Here is a 17,032-nt window from a genome sequence, read left to right as displayed (position 1 = left end):
TCTGCTATATGCAATTAAAATTGCAAGTTTGGGTTGTGGTTCCCACTTTTAATAATGACCGAATGAGCTAAAAAAATACAATCAATAATAAATATATCCAAAGCTTCCTGAAATAACAATTGAAAAAGAGGAAAGAGACTTTGAATTTCCAAGTTCATGTATTCAAACTGACAATGCTCAGGTGGATTTACAGTGATTCTTCAGATGTGCTTATTCCTAAAAATGTATTAATGACCATACACACTCGCTATCCATTAAAATACATAGAGTTATATAACAGTTGCATGTAACATTTGCTGAACTCCAGGCAAAAGTGTAAAGAATGCATTGTTTTTTAAAATGCTGATATAACCAGTATTTGACAAAAGGTTCGTGCATAAATACTGGCCATGTTGAGGTCTATATTTCTGATGGTATGCCATAAAATTGAACACCTAGTGAGGTTTCATAGTGTAGTGGTTATCACGTCTGCTTTACACGCAGAAGGTCCTGGGTTCGATCCCCAGTGAAACCATTGGTTTTCTTTTAAAAATTTGTAAGTAAAGTGTGCTTCTCATTTACAAAGGTTCTTGATGAAAAGTTGACGAGTAGGTTGAAATTGAGATTAGATAAATACTGTGTAGATTATTCATTAAAATGGGAAAGAACAAGTTGTAGAAACAATATTTTTTAGAGAATTCCCATTATATTTCTGCTATATGTAATTAAAATGTTGACCATTTTAATTCAAATGTTGGCCATGTTGAGGTCTATTTTTCTGATGGTATGCCACAAAATTAAACATCTAGTGAGGTTTCATAGTGTAGTGGTTATCACGTCTGCTTTACACGCAGAAGGTCCTGGGTTCAATCCCCAGTGAAACCATTGGTTTTCTTTTAAAAATTTGTAAGTAAAGTGTGCTTCTCATTTACAAAGGTTCTTGATGAAAAGTTGACGAGTAGGTTGAAATTGAGATTAGATAAATACTGTGTAGATTATTCATTAAAATGGGAAAGAACAAGTTGTAGAAACAATATTTTTTAGAGAATTCGCATTATATTTCTGCTATATGTAATTAAAATTGCAAGTTTGGGTTGTGGTTCCCACTTTTAATAATGACCGAATGAGCTAAAAAAATACAATCAATAATAAATATATCCAAAGCTTCCTGAAATAACAATTGAAAAAGAAGAAAGAGACTTTGAATTTCCAAGTTCATGTATTCAAACTGACAATGCTCAGGTGGATTTACAGTGATTCTTCAGATGTGCTTATTCCTAAAAATGTATTAATGACCATACACACTCGCTATCCATTAAAATACATAGAGTTATATAACAGTTGCATGTAACATTTGCTGAACTCCAGGCAAAAGTGTAAAGAATGCATTGTTTTTTAAAATGCTGATATAACCAGTATTTGACAAAAGGTTCGTGCATAAATACTGGCCATGTTGAGGTCTATATTTCTGATGGTATGCCACAAAATTAAACATCTAGTGAGGTTTCATAGTGTAGTGGTTATCACGTCTGCTTTATACGGAGAAGGTCCTGGGTTCGATCCCCAGTGAAACCATTGGTTTGCTTTTAAAAATTTGTAAGTAAAGTGTGCTTCTCATTTACAAAGGTTCTTGATGAAAAGTTGACGAGTAGGTTGAAATTGAGATTAGATAAATACTGTGTAGATTATTTATTAAAATGGGAAAGAACAAGTTGTAGAAACAATATTTTTTAGAGAATTCCCATTATATTTCTGCTATATGTAATTAAAATGTTGACCATTTTAATTAAAATGTTGGCCATGAATGAGCTAAAAAAATACAATCAATAATACAATATATCCAAAGCTTCCTGAAATAACAATTGAAAAAGAGGTAAGAGACTTTGAATTTCCAAGCTCATGTATTCAAACTGACAATGCTCAGGTGGATTTACAGTTATTTTTCAGATGTGCTTATTCCTAAAAATGTATTAATGACCATCCACACTCGCTATCCATTAAAATACATAGAGTTATATAAAAGTTGCATGTAACATTTGCTGAGATCAAGGTAAAAGTGTAAAGAACGCATTGTTTTTTAAAATGCTGATATAACCAGTATTTGACAAAAGGTTCGTGCGTAAATACTGGCCATGTTGAGGTCTATATTTCTGATGGTATGCCACAAAATTAAACATCTAGTGAGGTTTCATAGTGTAGTGGTTGTCACGTCTGCTTTACACGCAGAAGGTCCTGGGTTCGATCCCCAGTGAAACCATTGGTTTTCTCTTAAAAATTTGTAAGTAAAGTGTGCTTCTCATTTACAAAGGTTCTTGATGAAAAGTTGACGAGTAGGTTGAAATTGCGATTAGATAAATAGAACAAGTTGAACAAGTTGTAGACATTTTTTTTAGAGAATTCCCATTATATTTCTGCTATATGTAATTAAAATTGCAAGTTTGGGTTGTGGTTCCCACTTTTAAGAATGACTGAATGAGCTAAAAAAATACAATAAATAATAAATATATCCAAAGCTTCCTGAAATAACAATTGAAAAACAGGAAAGAGACTTTGAATTTCCAAGCTCATGTATTCAAACTGACAATGCTCAGGTGGATTTACAGTGATTCTTCAGATGTGCTTATTCCTAAAAATGTATTAATGACCATCCACACTCGCTATCCATTAAAATACATAGAGTTATATAAAAGTTGCATGTAACATTTGCTGAACTCCAGGCAAAAGTGTAAAGAATGCATTGTTTTTTAAAATGCTGATATAACCAGTATTTGAGAAAAGGTTCGTGCATAAATACTGGCCATGTTGAGGTCTATATTTCTGATGGTATGCCACAAAATTGAACATCTAGTGAGGTTTCATAGTGTAGTGGTTATCACGTGTGCTTTACACGCAGAAGGTCCTGGGTTCGATCCCCAGTGAAACCATTGGTATACTTTTAAAAATTTGTAATTAAAATGTGCTTCTCATTTACAAAGGCTCTTGATGAAAAGTTGACGAGTAGGTTGAAATTGAGATTAGATAAATACTGTGTAGATTATTCATTAAAATGGGAAAGAACAAGTTGTAGAAACAAGTTTTTTTTAGAGAATTCCCATTATATTTCTGCTATATGTAATTAAAATTGCAAGTTTGGGTTGTAGTTCCCACTTTTAAGAATGACCGAATGAGCTAAAAAAATACAATCAATAATACAATATATCCAAAGCTTCCTGAAATAACAATTGAAAAAGAGGTTAGAGACTTTGAATTTCCAAGTTCATGTATTCAAACTGACAATGCTCAGGTGGATTTACAGTGATTCTTCAGATGTGCTTATTCCTAAAAATGTATTAATGACCATCCACACTCGCTATCCATTAAAATACATAGAGTTATATAAAAGTTGCATGTAACATTTGATGAACTCCAGGCAAAAGTGTAAAGAATGCATTGTTTTTTAAAATGCTGATATAACCAGTATTTGACTGGCCATGTTGAGGTCTATATTTCTGATGGTATGCCATAAAATTGAACACCTAGTGAGGTTTCATAGTGTAGTGGTTATCACGTCTGCTTTACACGCCGAAGGTCCTGGGTTCGATCCCCAGTGAAACCATTGGTTTTCTTTTAAAAATTTGTAAGTAAAGTGTGCTTCTCATTTACAAAGGTTCTTGATGAAAAGTTGACGAGTAGGTTGAAATTGAGATTAGATAAATACTGTGTAGATTATTCATTAAAATGGGAAAGAACAAGTTGTAGAAACAATATTTTTTAGAGAATTCCCATTATATTTCTGCTATATGTAATTAAAATGTTGACCATTTTAATTCAAATGTTGGCCATGTTGAGGTCTATTTTTCTGATGGTAGGCCACAAAATTAAACATCTAGTGAAGTTTCATAGTGTAGTGGTTATCACGTCTGCTTTACACGCAGAAGGTCCTGGGTTCGATCCCCAGTGAAACCATTGGTTTTCTCTTAAAAATTTGTAAGTAAAGTGTGCTTCTCATTTACAAAGATTCTTGATGAAAAGTTGACGAGTAGGTTGAAATTGAGATTAGATAAATACTGTGTAGATTATTCATTAAAATGGGAAAGAACAAGTTGTAGAAACAATATTTTTTAGAGAATTCCCATTATATTCCTGCTATATGTAATTAAAATTGCAAGTTTGGGTTGTGGTTCCCACTTTTAATAATGACCGAATGAGCTAAAAAAATACAATCAATAATAAATATATCCAAAGCTTCCTGAAATAACAATTGAAAAGAGGAAAGAGACTTTGAATTTCCAAGTTCATGTATTCAAACTGTATTCAAATGTTGGCCATGTTGAGGTCTATTTTTCTGATGGTATGCCACAAAATTAAACATCTAGTGAGGTTTCATAGTGTAGTGGTTATCACGTCTGCTTAACACGCAGAAGGTCCTGGGTTCGATCCCCAGTGAAACCATTGGTTTTCTCTTAAAAATTTGTAAGTAAAGTGTGCTTCTCATTTACAAAGGTTCTTGATGAAAAGTTGACGAGTAGGTTGAAATTGAGATTAGATAAATACTGTGTAGATTATTCATTAAAATGGGAAAGAACAAGTTGTAGAATTTTTTTTAGAGAATTCCCATTATATTTCTGCTATATGTAATTAAAATTGCAAGTTTGGGTTGTGGTTCCCACTTTTAATAATGACCGAATGAGCTAAAAAAATACAATCAATAATAAATATATCCAAAGCTTCCTGAAATAACAATTGAAAAAGAGGAAAGAGACTTTGAATTTCCAAGTTCATGTATTCAAACTGACAATGCTCAGGTGGATTTACAGTGATTCTTCAGATGTGCTTATTCCTAAAAATGTATTAATGACCATACACACTCGCTATCCATTAAAATACATAGAGTTATATAACAGTTGAATGTAACATTTGATGAACTCCAGGCAAAAGTGTAAAGAATGCATTGTTTTTTAAAATGCTGATATAACCAGTATTTGACAAAAGGTTCGTGCATAAATACTGGCCATGTTGAGGTCTATATTTCTGATGGTATGCCACAAAGTTGAACATCTAGTGAGGTTTCATAGTGTAGTGGTTATCACGTCTGCTTTACATGCAGAAGGTCCTGGGTTCGATCCCCAGTGAAACCATTGGTTTTCTTTTAAAAATTTGTAAGTAAAGTGTGCTTCTCATTTACAAAGGTTCTTGATGAAAAGTTGACGAGTAGGTTGAAATTGCGATTAGATAAATAGAACAAGTTGTAGACATTTTTTTTAGAGAATTCCCATTATATTTCTGCTATATGTAATTAAAATTGCAAGTTTGGGTTGTGGTTCCCACTTTTAATAATGACCGAATGAGCTAAAAAAATACAATCAATAATAAATATATCCAAAGCTTCCTGAAATAACAATTGAAAAACAGGAAAGAGACTTTGAATTTCCAAGCTCATGTATTCAAACTGACAATGCTCAGGTGGATTTACAGTGATTCTTCAGATGTGCTTATTCCTAAAAATGTATTAATGACCATCCACACTCGCTATCCATTAAAATACATAGAGTTATATAAAAGTTGCATGTAACATTTGCTGAACTCCAGGCAAAAGTGTAAAGAATGCATTGTTTTTTAAAATGCTGATATAACCAGTATTTGAGAAAAGGTTCGTGCATAAATACTGGCCATGTTGAGGTCTATATTTCTGATGGTATGCCACAAAATTGAACATCTAGTGAGGTTTCATAGTGTAGTGGTTATCACGTGTGCTTTACACGCAGAAGGTCCTGGGTTCGATCCCCAGTGAAACCATTGGTATACTTTTAAAAATTTGTAATTAAAATGTGCTTCTCATTTACAAAGGCTCTTGATGAAAAGTTGACGAGTAGGTTGAAATTGAGATTAGATAAATACTGTGTAGATTATTCATTAAAATGGGAAAGAACAAGTTGTAGAAACAAGTTTTTTTTAGAAAATTCCCATTATATTTCTGCTATATGTAATTAAAATTGCAAGTTTGGGTTGTAGTTCCCACTTTTAAGAATGACCGAATGAGCTAAAAAAATACAATCAATAATACAATATATCCAAAGCTTCCTGAAATAACAATTGAAAAAGAGGTTAGAGACTTTGAATTTCCAAGTTCATGTATTCAAACTGACAATGCTCAGGTGGATTTACAGTGATTCTTCAGATGTGCTTATTCCTAAAAATGTATTAATGACCATCCACACTCGCTATCCATTAAAATACATAGAGTTATATAAAAGTTGCATGTAACATTTGATGAACTCCAGGCAAAAGTGTAAAGAATGCATTGTTTTTTAAAATGCTGATATAACCAGTATTTGACTGGCCATGTTGAGGTCTATATTTCTGATGGTATGCCATAAAATTGAACACCTAGTGAGGTTTCATAGTGTAGTGGTTATCACGTCTGCTTTACACGCCGAAGGTCCTGGGTTCGATCCCCAGTGAAACCATTGGTTTTCTTTTAAAAATTTGTAAGTAAAGTGTGCTTCTCATTTACAAAGGTTCTTGATGAAAAGTTGACGAGTAGGTTGAAATTGAGATTAGATAAATACTGTGTAGATTATTCATTAAAATGGGAAAGAACAAGTTGTAGAAACAATATTTTTTAGAGAATTCCCATTATATTTCTGCTATATGTAATTAAAATGTTGACCATTTTAATTCAAATGTTGGCCATGTTGAGGTCTATTTTTCTGATGGTAGGCCACAAAATTAAACATCTAGTGAAGTTTCATAGTGTAGTGGTTATCACGTCTGCTTTACACGCAGAAGGTCCTGGGTTCGATCCCCAGTGAAACCATTGGTTTTCTCTTAAAAATTTGTAAGTAAAGTGTGCTTCTCATTTACAAAGATTCTTGATGAAAAGTTGACGAGTAGGTTGAAATTGAGATTAGATAAATACTGTGTAGATTATTCATTAAAATGGGAAAGAACAAGTTGTAGAAACAATATTTTTTAGAGAATTCCCATTATATTCCTGCTATATGTAATTAAAATTGCAAGTTTGGGTTGTGGTTCCCACTTTTAATAATGACCGAATGAGCTAAAAAAATACAATCAATAATAAATATATCCAAAGCTTCCTGAAATAACAATTGAAAAGAGGAAAGAGACTTTGAATTTCCAAGTTCATGTATTCAAACTGTATTCAAATGTTGGCCATGTTGAGGTCTATTTTTCTGATGGTATGCCACAAAATTAAACATCTAGTGAGGTTTCATAGTGTAGTGGTTATCACGTCTGCTTAACACGCAGAAGGTCCTGGGTTCGATCCCCAGTGAAACCATTGGTTTTCTCTTAAAAATTTGTAAGTAAAGTGTGCTTCTCATTTACAAAGGTTCTTGATGAAAAGTTGACGAGTAGGTTGAAATTGAGATTAGATAAATACTGTGTAGATTATTCATTAAAATGGGAAAGAACAAGTTGTAGAATTTTTTTTAGAGAATTCCCATTATATTTCTGCTATATGTAATTAAAATTGCAAGTTTGGGTTGTGGTTCCCACTTTTAATAATGACCGAATGAGCTAAAAAAATACAATCAATAATAAATATATCCAAAGCTTCCTGAAATAACAATTGAAAAAGAGGAAAGAGACTTTGAATTTCCAAGTTCATGTATTCAAACTGACAATGCTCAGGTGGATTTACAGTGATTCTTCAGATGTGCTTATTCCTAAAAATGTATTAATGACCATACACACTCGCTATCCATTAAAATACATAGAGTTATATAACAGTTGAATGTAACATTTGATGAACTCCAGGCAAAAGTGTAAAGAATGCATTGTTTTTTAAAATGCTGATATAACCAGTATTTGACAAAAGGTTCGTGCATAAATACTGGCCATGTTGAGGTCTATATTTCTGATGGTATGCCACAAAGTTGAACATCTAGTGAGGTTTCATAGTGTAGTGGTTATCACGTCTGCTTTACATGCAGAAGGTCCTGGGTTCGATCCCCAGTGAAACCATTGGTTTTCTTTTAAAAATTTGTAAGTAAAGTGTGCTTCTCATTTACAAAGGTTCTTGATGAAAAGTTGACGAGTAGGTTGAAATTGCGATTAGATAAATAGAACAAGTTGTAGACATTTTTTTTAGAGAATTCCCATTATATTTCTGCTATATGTAATTAAAATTGCAAGTTTGGGTTGTGGTTCCCACTTTTAATAATGACCGAATGAGCTAAAAAAATACAATCAATAATAAATATATCCAAAGCTTCCTGAAATAACAATTGAAAAACAGGAAAGAGACTTTGAATTTCCAAGCTCATGTATTCAAACTGACAATGCTCAGGTGGATTTACAGTGATTCTTCAGATGTGCTTATTCCTAAAAATGTATTAATGACCATCCACACTCGCTATCCATTAAAATACATAGAGTTATATAAAAGTTGCATGTAACATTTGCTGAACTCCAGGCAAAAGTGTAAAGAATGCATTGTTTTTTAAAATGCTGATATAACCAGTATTTGAGAAAAGGTTCGTGCATAAATACTGGCCATGTTGAGGTCTATATTTCTGATGGTATGCCACAAAATTGAACATCTAGTGAGGTTTCATAGTGTAGTGGTTATCACGTGTGCTTTACACGCAGAAGGTCCTGGGTTCGATCCCCAGTGAAACCATTGGTATACTTTTAAAAATTTGTAATTAAAATGTGCTTCTCATTTACAAAGGCTCTTGATGAAAAGTTGACGAGTAGGTTGAAATTGAGATTAGATAAATACTGTGTAGATTATTCATTAAAATGGGAAAGAACAAGTTGTAGAAACAAGTTTTTTTTAGAAAATTCCCATTATATTTCTGCTATATGTAATTAAAATTGCAAGTTTGGGTTGTAGTTCCCACTTTTAAGAATGACCGAATGAGCTAAAAAAATACAATCAATAATACAATATATCCAAAGCTTCCTGAAATAACAATTGAAAAAGAGGTTAGAGACTTTGAATTTCCAAGTTCATGTATTCAAACTGACAATGCTCAGGTGGATTTACAGTGATTCTTCAGATGTGCTTATTCCTAAAAATGTATTAATGACCATCCACACTCGCTATCCATTAAAATACATAGAGTTATATAAAAGTTGCATGTAACATTTGATGAACTCCAGGCAAAAGTGTAAAGAATGCATTGTTTTTTAAAATGCTGATATAACCAGTATTTGACTGGCCATGTTGAGGTCTATATTTCTGATGGTATGCCATAAAATTGAACACCTAGTGAGGTTTCATAGTGTAGTGGTTATCACGTCTGCTTTACACGCCGAAGGTCCTGGGTTCGATCCCCAGTGAAACCATTGGTTTTCTTTTAAAAATTTGTAAGTAAAGTGTGCTTCTCATTTACAAAGGTTCTTGATGAAAAGTTGACGAGTAGGTTGAAATTGAGATTAGATAAATACTGTGTAGATTATTCATTAAAATGGGAAAGAACAAGTTGTAGAAACAATATTTTTTAGAGAATTCCCATTATATTTCTGCTATATGTAATTAAAATGTTGACCATTTTAATTCAAATGTTGGCCATGTTGAGGTCTATTTTTCTGATGGTAGGCCACAAAATTAAACATCTAGTGAAGTTTCATAGTGTAGTGGTTATCACGTCTGCTTTACACGCAGAAGGTCCTGGGTTCGATCCCCAGTGAAACCATTGGTTTTCTCTTAAAAATTTGTAAGTAAAGTGTGCTTCTCATTTACAAAGGTTCTTGATGAAAAGTTGACGAGTAGGTTGAAATTGAGATTAGATAAATACTGTGTAGAATTTTCATTAAAATGGGAAAGAACAAGTTGTAGAAACAATATTTTTTAGAGAATTCCCATTATATTCCTGCTATATGTAATTAAAATTGCAAGTTTGGGTTGTGGTTCCCACTTTTAATAATGACCGAATGAGCTAAAAAAATACAATCAATAATAAATATATCCAAAGCTTCCTGAAATAACAATTGAAAAGAGGAAAGAGACTTTGAATTTCCAAGTTCATGTATTCAAACTGTATTCAAATGTTGGCCATGTTGAGGTCTATTTTTCTGATGGTATGCCACAAAATTAAACATCTAGTGAGGTTTCATAGTGTAGTGGTTATCACGTCTGCTTAACACGCAGAAGGTCCTGGGTTCGATCCCCAGTGAAACCATTGGTTTTCTCTTAAAAATTTGTAAGTAAAGTGTGCTTCTCATTTACAAAGGTTCTTGATGAAAAGTTGACGAGTAGGTTGAAATTGAGATTAGATAAATACTGTGTAGATTATTCATTAAAATGGGAAAGAACAAGTTGTAGAATTTTTTTTAGAGAATTCCCATTATATTTCTGCTATATGTAATTAAAATTGCAAGTTTGGGTTGTGGTTCCCACTTTTAATAATGACCGAATGAGCTAAAAAAATACAATCAATAATAAATATATCCAAAGCTTCCTGAAATAACAATTGAAAAAGAGGAAAGAGACTTTGAATTTCCAAGTTCATGTATTCAAACTGACAATGCTCAGGTGGATTTACAGTGATTCTTCAGATGTGCTTATTCCTAAAAATGTATTAATGACCATACACACTCGCTATCCATTAAAATACATAGAGTTATATAACAGTTGAATGTAACATTTGATGAACTCCAGGCAAAAGTGTAAAGAATGCATTGTTTTTTAAAATGCTGATATAACCAGTATTTGACAAAAGGTTCGTGCATAAATACTGGCCATGTTGAGGTCTATATTTCTGATGGTATGCCACAAAGTTGAACATCTAGTGAGGTTTCATAGTGTAGTGGTTATCACGTCTGCTTTACATGCAGAAGGTCCTGGGTTCGATCCCCAGTGAAACCATTGGTTTTCTTTTAAAAATTTGTAAGTAAAGTGTGCTTCTCATTTACAAAGGTTCTTGATGAAAAGTTGACGAGTAGGTTGAAATTGCGATTAGATAAATAGAACAAGTTGAACAAGTTGTAGACATTTTTTTTAGAGAATTCCCATTATATTTCTGCTATATGTAATTAAAATTGCAAGTTTGGGTTGTGGTTCCCACTTTTAATAATGACCGAATGAGCTAAAAAAATACAATCAATAATAAATATATCCAAAGCTTCCTGAAATAACAATTGAAAAACAGGAAAGAGACTTTGAATTTCCAAGCTCATGTATTCAAACTGACAATGCTCAGGTGGATTTACAGTGATTCTTCAGATGTGCTTATTCCTAAAAATGTATTAATGACCATCCACACTCGCTATCCATTAAAATACATAGAGTTATATAAAAGTTGCATGTAACATTTGCTGAACTCCAGGCAAAAGTGTAAAGAATGCATTGTTTTTTAAAATGCTGATATAACCAGTATTTGAGAAAAGGTTCGTGCATAAATACTGGCCATGTTGAGGTCTATATTTCTGATGGTATGCCACAAAATTGAACATCTAGTGAGGTTTCATAGTGTAGTGGTTATCACGTGTGCTTTACACGCAGAAGGTCCTGGGTTCGATCCCCAGTGAAACCATTGGTATACTTTTAAAAATTTGTAATTAAAATGTGCTTCTCATTTACAAAGGCTCTTGATGAAAAGTTGACGAGTAGGTTGAAATTGAGATTAGATAAATACTGTGTAGATTATTCATTAAAATGGGAAAGAACAAGTTGTAGAAACAAGTTTTTTTTAGAGAATTCCCATTATATTTCTGCTATATGTAATTAAAATTGCAAGTTTGGGTTGTAGTTCCCACTTTTAAGAATGACCGAATGAGCTAAAAAAATACAATCAATAATACAATATATCCAAAGCTTCCTGAAATAACAATTGAAAAAGAGGTTAGAGACTTTGAATTTCCAAGTTCATGTATTCAAACTGACAATGCTCAGGTGGATTTACAGTGATTCTTCAGATGTGCTTATTCCTAAAAATGTATTAATGACCATCCACACTCGCTATCCATTAAAATACATAGAGTTATATAAAAGTTGCATGTAACATTTGATGAACTCCAGGCAAAAGTGTAAAGAATGCATTGTTTTTTAAAATGCTGATATAACCAGTATTTGACTGGCCATGTTGAGGTCTATATTTCTGATGGTATGCCATAAAATTGAACACCTAGTGAGGTTTCATAGTGTAGTGGTTATCACGTCTGCTTTACACGCCGAAGGTCCTGGGTTCGATCCCCAGTGAAACCATTGGTTTTCTTTTAAAAATTTGTAAGTAAAGTGTGCTTCTCATTTACAAAGGTTCTTGATGAAAAGTTGACGAGTAGGTTGAAATTGAGATTAGATAAATACTGTGTAGATTATTCATTAAAATGGGAAAGAACAAGTTGTAGAAACAATATTTTTTAGAGAATTCCCATTATATTTCTGCTATATGTAATTAAAATGTTGACCATTTTAATTCAAATGTTGGCCATGTTGAGGTCTATTTTTCTGATGGTAGGCCACAAAATTAAACATCTAGTGAAGTTTCATAGTGTAGTGGTTATCACGTCTGCTTTACACGCAGAAGGTCCTGGGTTCGATCCCCAGTGAAACCATTGGTTTTCTCTTAAAAATTTGTAAGTAAAGTGTGCTTCTCATTTACAAAGGTTCTTGATGAAAAGTTGACGAGTAGGTTGAAATTGAGATTAGATAAATACTGTGTAGATTATTCATTAAAATGGGAAAGAACAAGTTGTAGAAACAATATTTTTTAGAGAATTCCCATTATATTCCTGCTATATGTAATTAAAATTGCAAGTTTGGGTTGTGGTTCCCACTTTTAATAATGACCGAATGAGCTAAAAAAATACAATCAATAATAAATATATCCAAAGCTTCCTGAAATAACAATTGAAAAGAGGAAAGAGACTTTGAATTTCCAAGTTCATGTATTCAAACTGTATTCAAATGTTGGCCATGTTGAGGTCTATTTTTCTGATGGTATGCCACAAAATTAAACATCTAGTGAGGTTTCATAGTGTAGTGGTTATCACGTCTGCTTAACACGCAGAAGGTCCTGGGTTCGATCCCCAGTGAAACCATTGGTTTTCTCTTAAAAATTTGTAAGTAAAGTGTGCTTCTCATTTACAAAGGTTCTTGATGAAAAGTTGACGAGTAGATTGAGATTAGATAAATACTGTGTAGATTATTCATTAAAATGGGAAAGAACAAGTTGTAGAATTTTTTTTAGAGAATTCCCATTATATTTCTGCTATATGTAATTAAAATTGCAAGTTTGGGTTGTGGTTCCCACTTTTAATAATGACCGAATGAGCTAAAAAAATACAATCAATAATAAATATATCCAAAGCTTCCTGAAATAACAATTGAAAAAGAGGAAAGAGACTTTGAATTTCCAAGTTCATGTATTCAAACTGACAATGCTCAGGTGGATTTACAGTGATTCTTCAGATGTGCTTATTCCTAAAAATGTATTAATGACCATACACACTCGCTATCCATTAAAATACATAGAGTTATATAACAGTTGAATGTAACATTTGATGAACTCCAGGCAAAAGTGTAAAGAATGCATTGTTTTTTAAAATGCTGATATAACCAGTATTTGACAAAAGGTTCGTGCATAAATACTGGCCATGTTGAGGTCTATATTTCTGATGGTATGCCACAAAGTTGAACATCTAGTGAGGTTTCATAGTGTAGTGGTTATCACGTCTGCTTTACATGCAGAAGGTCCTGGGTTCGATCCCCAGTGAAACCATTGGTTTTCTTTTAAAAATTTGTAAGTAAAGTGTGCTTCTCATTTACAAAGGTTCTTGATGAAAAGTTGACGAGTAGGTTGAAATTGCGATTAGATAAATAGAACAAGTTGAACAAGTTGTAGACATTTTTTTTAGAGAATTCCCATTATATTTCTGCTATATGTAATTAAAATTGCAAGTTTGGGTTGTGGTTCCCACTTTTAATAATGACCGAATGAGCTAAAAAAATACAATCAATAATAAATATATCCAAAGCTTCCTGAAATAACAATTGAAAAACAGGAAAGAGACTTTGAATTTCCAAGCTCATGTATTCAAACTGACAATGCTCAGGTGGATTTACAGTGATTCTTCAGATGTGCTTATTCCTAAAAATGTATTAATGACCATCCACACTCGCTATCCATTAAAATACATAGAGTTATATAAAAGTTGCATGTAACATTTGCTGAACTCCAGGCAAAAGTGTAAAGAATGCATTGTTTTTTAAAATGCTGATATAACCAGTATTTGAGAAAAGGTTCGTGCATAAATACTGGCCATGTTGAGGTCTATATTTCTGATGGTATGCCACAAAATTGAACATCTAGTGAGGTTTCATAGTGTAGTGGTTATCACGTGTGCTTTACACGCAGAAGGTCCTGGGTTCGATCCCCAGTGAAACCATTGATATACTTTTAAAAATTTGTAATTAAAATGTGCTTCTCATTTACAAAGGCTCTTGATGAAAAGTTGACGAGTAGGTTGAAATTGAGATTAGATAAATACTGTGTAGATTATTCATTAAAATGGGAAAGAACAAGTTGTAGAAACAAGTTTTTTTTAGAGAATTCCCATTATATTTCTGCTATATGTAATTAAAATTGCAAGTTTGGGTTGTAGTTCCCACTTTTAAGAATGACCGAATGAGCTAAAAAAATACAATCAATAATACAATATATCCAAAGCTTCCTGAAATAACAATTGAAAAAGAGGTTAGAGACTTTGAATTTCCAAGTTCATGTATTCAAACTGACAATGCTCAGGTGGATTTACAGTGATTCTTCAGATGTGCTTATTCCTAAAAATGTATTAATGACCATCCACACTCGCTATCCATTAAAATACATAGAGTTATATAAAAGTTGCATGTAACATTTGATGAACTCCAGGCAAAAGTGTAAAGAATGCATTGTTTTTTAAAATGCTGATATAACCAGTATTTGACTGGCCATGTTGAGGTCTATATTTCTGATGGTATGCCATAAAATTGAACACCTAGTGAGGTTTCATAGTGTAGTGGTTATCACGTCTGCTTTACACGCCGAAGGTCCTGGGTTCGATCCCCAGTGAAACCATTGGTTTTCTTTTAAAAATTTGTAAGTAAAGTGTGCTTCTCATTTACAAAGGTTTTTGATGAAAAGTTGACGAGTAGGTTGAAATTGAGATTAGATAAATACTGTGTAGATTATTCATTAAAATGGGAAAGAACAAGTTGTAGAAACAATATTTTTTAGAGAATTCCCATTATATTTCTGCTATATGTAATTAAAATGTTGACCATTTTAATTCAAATGTTGGCCATGTTGAGGTCTATTTTTCTGATGGTAGGCCACAAAATTAAACATCTAGTGAAGTTTCATAGTGTAGTGGTTATCACGTCTGCTTTACACGCAGAAGGTCCTGGGTTTCGATCCCCAGTGAAACCATTGGTTTTCTCTTAAAAATTTGTAAGTAAAGTGTGCTTCTCATTTACAAAGGTTCTTGATGAAAAGTTGACGAGTAGGTTGAAATTGAGATTAGATAAATACTGTGTAGATTATTCATTAAAATGGGAAAGAACAAGTTGTAGAAACAATATTTTTTAGAGAATTCCCATTATATTTCTGCTATATGTAATTAAAATTGCAAGTTTGGGTTGTGGTTCCCACTTTTAATAATGACCGAATGAGCTAAAAAAATACAATCAATAATAAATATATCCAAAGCTTCCTGAAATAACAATTGAAAAGAGGAAAGAGACTTTGAATTTCCAAGTTCATGTATTCAAACTGTATTCAAATGTTGGCCATGTTGAGGTCTATTTTTCTGATGGTATGCCACAAAATTAAACATCTAGTGAGGTTTCATAGTGTAGTGGTTATCACGTCTGCTTAACACGCAGAAGGTCCTGGGTTCGATCCCCAGTGAAACCATTGGTTTTCTCTTAAAAATTTGTAAGTAAAGTGTGCTTCTCATTTACAAAGGTTCTTGATGAAAAGTTGACGAGTAGGTTGAAATTGAGATTAGATAAATACTGTGTAGATTATTCATTAAAATGGGAAAGAACAAGTTGTAGAATTTTTTTTAGAGAATTCCCATTATATTTCTGCTATATGTAATTAAAATTGCAAGTTTGGGTTGTGGTTCCCACTTTTAATAATGACCGAATGAGCTAAAAAAATACAATCAATAATAAATATATCCAAAGCTTCCTGAAATAACAATTGAAAAAGAGGAAAGAGACTTTGAATTTCCAAGTTCATGTATTCAAACTGACAATGCTCAGGTGGATTTACAGTGATTCTTCAGATGTGCTTATTCCTAAAAATGTATTAATGACCATACACACTCGCTATCCATTAAAATACATAGAGTTATATAACAGTTGAATGTAACATTTGATGAACTCCAGGCAAAAGTGTAAAGAATGCATTGTTTTTTAAAATGCTGATATAACCAGTATTTGACAAAAGGTTCGTGCATAAATACTGGCCATGTTGAGGTCTATATTTCTGATGGTATGCCACAAAGTTGAACATCTAGTGAGGTTTCATAGTGTAGTGGTTATCACGTCTGCTTTACATGCAGAAGGTCCTGGGTTCGATCCCCAGTGAAACCATTGGTTTTCTTTTAAAAATTTGTAAGTAAAGTGTGCTTCTCATTTACAAAGGTTCTTGATGAAAAGTTGACGAGTAGGTTGAAATTGAGATTAGATAAATACTGTGTAGATTATTCATTAAAATGGGAAAGAACAAGTTGTAGAAACAATATTTTTTAGAGAATTCCCATTATATTTCTGCTATATGTAATTAAAATGTTGACCATTTTAATTCAAATGTTGGCCATGTTGAGGTCTATTTTTCTGATGGTAGGCCACAAAATTAAACATCTAGTGAGGTTTCATAGTGTAGTGGTTATCACGTCTGCTTTACACGCAGAAAGTCCTGGGTTCGATCCCCAGTGAAACCATTGGTTTTCTCTTAAAAATTTGTAAGTAAAGTGTGCTTCTCATTTACAAAGGTTCTTGATGAAAAGTTGACGAGTAGGTTGAAATTGAGATTAGATAAATACTGTGTAGATTATTCATTAAAATGGGAAAGAACAAGTTGTAGAAACAATATTTTTTAGAGAATTCCCA

At 32.6% G+C, this 17,032-nt stretch overlaps 30 non-coding genes across 30 annotated transcripts; all 30 read left to right on the top strand.

The window, feature by feature from the left end:
- Nucleotides 1-441: 441 nt before the first annotated feature.
- Nucleotides 442-514, top strand: TRNAV-UAC (transfer RNA valine (anticodon UAC)). The gene has a single exon. It is a non-coding gene; the product is annotated as a tRNA-Val (tRNA).
- Nucleotides 515-791: 277 nt separating this feature from the next.
- On the top strand, nt 792-864 carry TRNAV-UAC (transfer RNA valine (anticodon UAC)). Its single transcript has one exon. It is a non-coding gene; the product is annotated as a tRNA-Val (tRNA).
- A 617-nt stretch (nt 865-1,481) lies between these two features.
- TRNAI-UAU (transfer RNA isoleucine (anticodon UAU)) lies at nt 1,482-1,554 on the top strand. The gene has a single exon. It is a non-coding gene; the product is annotated as a tRNA-Ile (tRNA).
- A 609-nt stretch (nt 1,555-2,163) lies between these two features.
- On the top strand, nt 2,164-2,236 carry TRNAV-UAC (transfer RNA valine (anticodon UAC)). Its single transcript has one exon. It is a non-coding gene; the product is annotated as a tRNA-Val (tRNA).
- Nucleotides 2,237-2,830: 594 nt separating this feature from the next.
- TRNAV-UAC (transfer RNA valine (anticodon UAC)) lies at nt 2,831-2,903 on the top strand. Its single transcript has one exon. It is a non-coding gene; the product is annotated as a tRNA-Val (tRNA).
- Nucleotides 2,904-3,501: 598 nt separating this feature from the next.
- TRNAV-UAC (transfer RNA valine (anticodon UAC)) lies at nt 3,502-3,574 on the top strand. The gene has a single exon. It is a non-coding gene; the product is annotated as a tRNA-Val (tRNA).
- Nucleotides 3,575-3,851: 277 nt separating this feature from the next.
- Nucleotides 3,852-3,924, top strand: TRNAV-UAC (transfer RNA valine (anticodon UAC)). Its single transcript has one exon. It is a non-coding gene; the product is annotated as a tRNA-Val (tRNA).
- Nucleotides 3,925-4,337: 413 nt separating this feature from the next.
- Nucleotides 4,338-4,410, top strand: TRNAV-AAC (transfer RNA valine (anticodon AAC)). The gene has a single exon. It is a non-coding gene; the product is annotated as a tRNA-Val (tRNA).
- A 613-nt stretch (nt 4,411-5,023) lies between these two features.
- On the top strand, nt 5,024-5,096 carry TRNAV-UAC (transfer RNA valine (anticodon UAC)). Its single transcript has one exon. It is a non-coding gene; the product is annotated as a tRNA-Val (tRNA).
- A 585-nt stretch (nt 5,097-5,681) lies between these two features.
- Nucleotides 5,682-5,754, top strand: TRNAV-UAC (transfer RNA valine (anticodon UAC)). Its single transcript has one exon. It is a non-coding gene; the product is annotated as a tRNA-Val (tRNA).
- A 598-nt stretch (nt 5,755-6,352) lies between these two features.
- Nucleotides 6,353-6,425, top strand: TRNAV-UAC (transfer RNA valine (anticodon UAC)). The gene has a single exon. It is a non-coding gene; the product is annotated as a tRNA-Val (tRNA).
- Nucleotides 6,426-6,702: 277 nt separating this feature from the next.
- On the top strand, nt 6,703-6,775 carry TRNAV-UAC (transfer RNA valine (anticodon UAC)). Its single transcript has one exon. It is a non-coding gene; the product is annotated as a tRNA-Val (tRNA).
- Nucleotides 6,776-7,188: 413 nt separating this feature from the next.
- TRNAV-AAC (transfer RNA valine (anticodon AAC)) lies at nt 7,189-7,261 on the top strand. Its single transcript has one exon. It is a non-coding gene; the product is annotated as a tRNA-Val (tRNA).
- Nucleotides 7,262-7,874: 613 nt separating this feature from the next.
- Nucleotides 7,875-7,947, top strand: TRNAV-UAC (transfer RNA valine (anticodon UAC)). Its single transcript has one exon. It is a non-coding gene; the product is annotated as a tRNA-Val (tRNA).
- Nucleotides 7,948-8,532: 585 nt separating this feature from the next.
- On the top strand, nt 8,533-8,605 carry TRNAV-UAC (transfer RNA valine (anticodon UAC)). The gene has a single exon. It is a non-coding gene; the product is annotated as a tRNA-Val (tRNA).
- Nucleotides 8,606-9,203: 598 nt separating this feature from the next.
- TRNAV-UAC (transfer RNA valine (anticodon UAC)) lies at nt 9,204-9,276 on the top strand. The gene has a single exon. It is a non-coding gene; the product is annotated as a tRNA-Val (tRNA).
- Nucleotides 9,277-9,553: 277 nt separating this feature from the next.
- TRNAV-UAC (transfer RNA valine (anticodon UAC)) lies at nt 9,554-9,626 on the top strand. The gene has a single exon. It is a non-coding gene; the product is annotated as a tRNA-Val (tRNA).
- Nucleotides 9,627-10,039: 413 nt separating this feature from the next.
- On the top strand, nt 10,040-10,112 carry TRNAV-AAC (transfer RNA valine (anticodon AAC)). The gene has a single exon. It is a non-coding gene; the product is annotated as a tRNA-Val (tRNA).
- Nucleotides 10,113-10,725: 613 nt separating this feature from the next.
- Nucleotides 10,726-10,798, top strand: TRNAV-UAC (transfer RNA valine (anticodon UAC)). The gene has a single exon. It is a non-coding gene; the product is annotated as a tRNA-Val (tRNA).
- Nucleotides 10,799-11,392: 594 nt separating this feature from the next.
- Nucleotides 11,393-11,465, top strand: TRNAV-UAC (transfer RNA valine (anticodon UAC)). Its single transcript has one exon. It is a non-coding gene; the product is annotated as a tRNA-Val (tRNA).
- Nucleotides 11,466-12,063: 598 nt separating this feature from the next.
- Nucleotides 12,064-12,136, top strand: TRNAV-UAC (transfer RNA valine (anticodon UAC)). Its single transcript has one exon. It is a non-coding gene; the product is annotated as a tRNA-Val (tRNA).
- A 277-nt stretch (nt 12,137-12,413) lies between these two features.
- TRNAV-UAC (transfer RNA valine (anticodon UAC)) lies at nt 12,414-12,486 on the top strand. The gene has a single exon. It is a non-coding gene; the product is annotated as a tRNA-Val (tRNA).
- A 413-nt stretch (nt 12,487-12,899) lies between these two features.
- On the top strand, nt 12,900-12,972 carry TRNAV-AAC (transfer RNA valine (anticodon AAC)). Its single transcript has one exon. It is a non-coding gene; the product is annotated as a tRNA-Val (tRNA).
- A 607-nt stretch (nt 12,973-13,579) lies between these two features.
- Nucleotides 13,580-13,652, top strand: TRNAV-UAC (transfer RNA valine (anticodon UAC)). Its single transcript has one exon. It is a non-coding gene; the product is annotated as a tRNA-Val (tRNA).
- Nucleotides 13,653-14,246: 594 nt separating this feature from the next.
- TRNAV-UAC (transfer RNA valine (anticodon UAC)) lies at nt 14,247-14,319 on the top strand. The gene has a single exon. It is a non-coding gene; the product is annotated as a tRNA-Val (tRNA).
- Nucleotides 14,320-14,917: 598 nt separating this feature from the next.
- On the top strand, nt 14,918-14,990 carry TRNAV-UAC (transfer RNA valine (anticodon UAC)). Its single transcript has one exon. It is a non-coding gene; the product is annotated as a tRNA-Val (tRNA).
- Nucleotides 14,991-15,267: 277 nt separating this feature from the next.
- TRNAV-UAC (transfer RNA valine (anticodon UAC)) lies at nt 15,268-15,341 on the top strand. Its single transcript has one exon. It is a non-coding gene; the product is annotated as a tRNA-Val (tRNA).
- Nucleotides 15,342-15,754: 413 nt separating this feature from the next.
- TRNAV-AAC (transfer RNA valine (anticodon AAC)) lies at nt 15,755-15,827 on the top strand. The gene has a single exon. It is a non-coding gene; the product is annotated as a tRNA-Val (tRNA).
- Nucleotides 15,828-16,440: 613 nt separating this feature from the next.
- Nucleotides 16,441-16,513, top strand: TRNAV-UAC (transfer RNA valine (anticodon UAC)). Its single transcript has one exon. It is a non-coding gene; the product is annotated as a tRNA-Val (tRNA).
- A 277-nt stretch (nt 16,514-16,790) lies between these two features.
- Nucleotides 16,791-16,863, top strand: TRNAV-UAC (transfer RNA valine (anticodon UAC)). The gene has a single exon. It is a non-coding gene; the product is annotated as a tRNA-Val (tRNA).
- Nucleotides 16,864-17,032: the final 169 nt, after the last annotated feature.

This window comes from Pelobates fuscus, chromosome 12, assembly GCF_036172605.1.
Source record: "Pelobates fuscus isolate aPelFus1 chromosome 12, aPelFus1.pri, whole genome shotgun sequence".
NCBI classification, from domain to species: domain Eukaryota; kingdom Metazoa; phylum Chordata; class Amphibia; order Anura; family Pelobatidae; genus Pelobates; species Pelobates fuscus.
The sequence above is the reverse complement of the archived record's forward strand: the minus strand, read 5'-3'. Positions and strand labels throughout refer to the sequence as shown.